Below are 6,000 nucleotides of genomic sequence, written 5' to 3' on the forward strand. Positions count from 1 at the left end.
CAAAAGGGAAGTCAATGTAAGACAAAATGCCTAGAGCAAGGAACAGATTAACAGCAAGGCCTAGACCATCAATGAGATCATCTCCACTATCTCATGGTAATGGACTTGAGGGAAGGACTACAATATACCCAGCTGCTGGTTTAGAATACCAGAATGTGAGCTTAATTCGAGAATTAAAAGCACTGACTCCTCTAATCTTTCGAGGTGTGATAGCTTGACAATCCTGTCACAAAGTCCATGGTCACATGATCCCATTTCCATTTTGCTATAGGTAGTGGTTGTAACAACCCTACTGGCTTCTGATGTTCAACTTTCACTTGTTGACATGTTAAACACTTGGAACGAATTGAGCTATATACCGCTTCATACCTTGCCACCAATATTGACGCCTCAAATCATGGTATATTTTAGTTTCTCCAAGGTTTATTGTGAACTGAGAATGATGAGCTTCCTTCATTACCTCCTCCTTCACCCGAGCATCATTAGGAACACAAAGTTTATTCAAGAAATAAATCCCACTAATAGAATGTATACTTCAACCTTCCACTGCGTCACCTGCCATAATTTGAGAGTGCATGCCCTCTAACTTTGTATCTTTCTTTTGAGCTTCAATAACTTTATGCAATGTTGTTGGTTGAGTTACCAAAGTACAAAAAGATGCACCAGAATCACGTACATCAAAACAAGGATTGAACTCATTGATGTAATCATACATTTTCCACTCAGAAACCACCAACCCAAATAACACACATTGAGCTTTTCTACTTAGGGCATCAACAACCACATTGGCTTTTCCTGGATGATACAACAATGTAAAGTTAAAATCTTCAAGGGTTTCCATCCATCTCATTTGCCTTGCATTCAGATCTTTTTGAGAGAAAAATGTACTTCAAACTTTTGTGATCAGAAAACACCTCAAAATTTTCACCATATAAGTAATGTCTCCATAACTTTAAAGCAAAGACTATGGCTACTAGTTCGAGATCATGTGTAGGATAGTTATGCTCATGGTTCTTCAATTGTTTAGAAGAATAAGCAACCACTCTTCCTCTTAGCATCAAAACACATCCCAAGCCATTTCTTAAAGCATCATAATAAATTGTATATCTTTCCCCACTAATAGGAGTAATTAGCATTGTTAGTCTTCTTTTTAGCTCTTGAAAATATTCTTCACACTTGTCATTCCAATCAAAGTTCACTCCCTCGCGTGTCAGTCTAGTCATTGGGCATGCAATTCGAGAAAATTTTTCAACAAACCTTCTGTAGTACCCAGCTAATCCAAGAAAACTATGTACTTCAAAAACATTCTTGGGTATTTCCCACTTTGTCACAACTTCCACTTTTGTTGGATCCACTGAGATACCCTCTTTAGAAACCATGTGCCCCAAAAATTGAATTTCCTGTATCCAAAAGTCACATTTCTCCAATTTGGCATATAACTGGTGTTCTCTAAGTGTTTGAATTGCCAAATGCAAATGATGACCATGCTCTTCTAAACTCTTAGAATATATCAAAATATCATCCACAAATACCACCACAAAATGATCCAAGTAAGGTCGATAAATACGATTCATCATGTCCATGATGCAGTCGAAGCATTGGTTAATCCAAATGGCATGACAAGAAACTCGTAATGTCCATACCTTGTATGAAATGCAATATTTGGAATATCTGATTCTCGTATCCTTAACTGATGATAACCAGATTTTAAATCAATCTTAGGAAAATAGCAAGCCCCACATAACTGGTCAAATAAGTCATCAATCCGAGGTTATGGATATTTGTTTTTTACTGTTACTTTATTCAATTTTCTTTAATCCACACATAATAGCAAGAATCCATCCTTCTTCTTCACAAACAATACTAGAGCGCCCCAAAGTGAGGTACTAGGCCGAATAAACCCTTTACTTTGCAACTCTTGCAACTGAAGGTTCAATTCTTTAAGTTCAACTGGAGCCATCCTGTATGGAGCTATTGATATTGGATCTGTACCTGGATACAATTCTATGGAAAAATCCATCTCTCTATGAGGAGGTAAACATGGAAATTCTTTAGTAAAAACATCAGCAAATTCACAAACCATTGGAATACAATCTATTGTTGTCTTCTTTTTGCCTTCTCCCTGCATATTAAAAAGAAAATATTGTCTGCCATCCTTTCTTGACCACTTGTCATCTAGGTTTCGAATTAGTGGAATAATTGTAAGCCTTTTGTCACCATAGAAACTCAAATATGAACCAGAAGAGGTTTGAAATGTTACTTTCTTCAAATAACAGTCTAATACAACATGATGTCGGGCTAGCCAATCCATCCCCACAATTACATCAAATGATGAAATATTAAGAAGAACTAGATCCATTATAACTTCAACACCCCCAATATATAGTACAGAAGCATGACACACCCACTTGGTTTCCACCTTACCACCCATAGGAGTCAACACATAATGAACAATGAAGGGGAACAAATTCTATGTCTAGTAAGGAGGCAAATGATGCAGAAGTAAAAGAGTGGGTAGCTCTCGAATAAAATAAAACATGTGCCCAAGTGCTAAAACATAAGATCATATCTTCCACTAAGGCATTTGATTCTACATTTTGTGACCCCAATGCATAAAATCTCTCTTGTTGTCCTTGCTCTGGCGTCCATCCAGGCTTTCCTTGTCTAAAGTTTCCTTCCCCTTGAGGTTGCCTTCCTTGCATTCGTGAGTTCATCTGTTGAAAATGCCGTTAAGATGGCTAGTATGCAAGTCTTTGAAATTTTGGGCACTCCCTCCTAAGATGTCCCACCTCACCACATTCATAACATCTCCTTGTTCCCTTGGCCCAATCTGTAGTCCCACTATATTGCTCTTGTTTTATGGCTTGTTGTTGGGGATGAGTCACTTTCTGGTGCTTGAAATCTCGTTCTCGTTTTTCTGAACCACCAAACCTTCCGCTTCTCAATCTTTGAGCTTCCTCCATTTCCTTTTCTATAATAAGAGCCCTTGCCACAACCTCACTGTAAGTATGGAGCATGAAGGGAGCGACCTATGCCCTAATGTTCAATCTCAACTCTTCTTGGAATTGAGTAGCTTGCATTTTGTTCATCTGCCACCACATTCGGAGCATATCTAGATAGTTGTGTAAACTTTGATGCATATTCAGTCATTGTCATGTTCCTTTGAACCAAGTGTATAAACTTTAAGCAATAAAAATTCTAGGTTTGGTAGTTCAGAAAAACGGGAACAAGGTTTCAAGAGCCAGAAAGTGACTCATCCCCAACAACCACCCGTAAAACAAGAGCAATATAGTGGAACTACAGATTGGGTCAAGGGAACAAGGAGATGTTATGAATGTGGTGAGGTGGGACATCTTAGAAGGGAGTGCCCAAAATTTCAACGACTTGCATACCAGCCATCTCAATGACAGTTTCAGTAGATGAACTCACGAATGTAAGGAAGACAACCTCAAGGGGAAGGAAACTCTAGACGAGGAAAGCCTGGAGGAAAGCCAGAGTAAGGACAATAAGAGAGATTTTATGCATTGGGGTCACAAAATGTAGAATCAAATGCCTTAGTGGAAGGTATGATCTTATGTTTTAGCACTTGGGCACATGTTTTATTTGATTCGGGAGCTACCCACTTTTTTATTTCTGCATCATTTGCCTCCTTGCTAGATGTAGAATTTGTTCCCCTTCATTTTTCATTATGTGTTGAGACTCCTATGGGTGGTAAGGTGGAAACCAAGTGGGTGTGTCATGCTTGTGTACTTTATATTAGGGGTCCTGAAGTTACAATGGCTATGGTTCTTCTTGATATTTCATCATTTGATGTAATTGTGGGGATAGATTGGCTAGCCCGACATCATGCTGTATTAGACTGTTATTTGAAGAAAGTAACATTTCAAACCTCTTCTGGCTCATATTTGAGTTTCTATGATGATAGAAGGCTTACAATTATTCCACTAATTCGAAACCTATATGACAAGTGGTCAAGAAAGGATGTCAGACAATATTTTCTTTTTAATATGCAAGGAGAAGGCAAAAAGAAAACAATAGATTGTATTCCAATGGTTTGTGAATTTGCTGATGTTTTCCCTAAAGATTTCCATGTTTACTTCCTCACAAAGAGATGGATTTTTCTATAGAATTGTATCCAGGTACAGATCCAATATCAATAGCTCCATACAGGATGGATCCAGTTGAACTTAAAGAATTGAACATTTAGTTGCAAGAGTTGCAAAGTACAGGGTTTATTAGGCCTAGTACCTTACCTTAGGGCACTCTAGTATTGTTTGTGAAGAAGAAGGATGGATCCTTGCGGTTATGCGTGGATTACAGAAAATTGAACAGAGTAACAGTGAAAAAAAATATCCATTACCTCGAATTGATGACTTATTTGACTAGTTATGTGGGGCTTGCTATTTTTCTAAGATTGATTTAAGATCTGGTTATCATCAGTTGAGGATACAAGAATCAGATATTCCAAAGACTGCATTTCATACAAGGTATGGACATTACGAGTTTGTTGTCATGCCATTTGGATTAACCAATGCTTCAGTTGCATTCATGGACATGATGAATCGTATTTATCAACCTTACTTGGATCATTTTTTGGTGGTTTTTGTGGATGATATTTTGATATATTCTAAGAGTCAAGAAGAGCATGGTCATCATTTGCATTTGGCACTTCAAACACTTAGAGAACACCAGTTATATGCCAAATTGGAGAAATGTAACTTTTGGATGTAGGAAATTCAATTTTTGGGGCACATGGTTTCTAAAGAGGGTATCTCAGTGGATCCAACAAAAGTGGAAGTTGTGACAAAGTGGGAAAGACCCAAGAATGTTTTTGAAGCACATAGTTTTCTTGGATTAGCTGGGTACTATAGAAGGTTTGTTGAAAACTTTTCTTGAATTGCATGCCCAATGACTAGACTGACACGCAAGGGAGTGAACTTTAATTGGAATGACAAGTGTGAAGAATCTTTTCAAGAGCTAAAAAGGAGACTAACAACAACGCCTGCGCTAATTACTCCTATTAGTAGGGAAATATATACAGTTTATTGTGATGCTTCAAGAAATGGCTTGGGATGTGTTTTGATGCAAAGAGGAAGAGTGGTTGCTTATGCATCTAGGTAATTGAAAAACCATGAGCAGAACTATCCTACACATGATCTTGAACTGGTAGCCATAGTCTTTGCTTTAAATTTATGAAGACATTACTTATATGGTGAAAATTTTAAGGTGTTTTCTTATCACAAAAGTTTGAAGTACATTTTCTCTCAAAAAGATCTGAATGCAAGGCAAAGGAAATGGATGGAAACCCTTGAAGATTTTAACTTTACATTGCAGTAGCATCTAGGTTGTTGATCCCCTAAGTAGAAAAACTCAATGTGTGTTATCTGGGTTGGTGGTTTTTGAGTGGAAAATGTATGATTACATTAGTGAGTTCAATCCTTTTTTGATGTACGTGATTCTGGTGCATGTTTTTGTACTTTAGTAGCTCAGCTAACAATATCGCATAAGGTTATTGAAGCTCAAAAGAAAGATACAAAGTTAAGAGGGCATGCGCTCTCAAATTATGGCAGGTGACGTATTGGAAGGTTGGAGCATACATTCTAATGGTAGCATTTATTTCTTGAATAAACTTTGTGTTCCTAATGATGCTCAGGTAAAGGAGGAGGTAATGAAGGAAGCTCATCATTCTCGGTTCACAGTACACCCTGGAGAAACTAAAATGTACCATGATTTGAGGCATCAATATTGGTGGCAACGTATGAAGTGGGATATAGCTCAATTCGTTTCCAAGTGTTTAATATGTCAACAAGTGAAAGTTGAACATCAGAAGCTAGCAGGGTTGTTACAACCACTGCCTATAGTAGAATGGAAGTGGGATCATGTGACCATGGACTTTGTGACAGGATTGCCAAGTTGTCACACCCCGAAAGATTAGAGGAGTTAGTGCTTTAAATTCTCGAATTAAGCTCACATTCTGGTATTCTGAACCAGCAATTGGGT

This window comes from Vitis vinifera, chromosome 8 (assembly GCF_030704535.1).
Source record: "Vitis vinifera cultivar Pinot Noir 40024 chromosome 8, ASM3070453v1".
NCBI classification, from domain to species: domain Eukaryota; kingdom Viridiplantae; phylum Streptophyta; class Magnoliopsida; order Vitales; family Vitaceae; genus Vitis; species Vitis vinifera.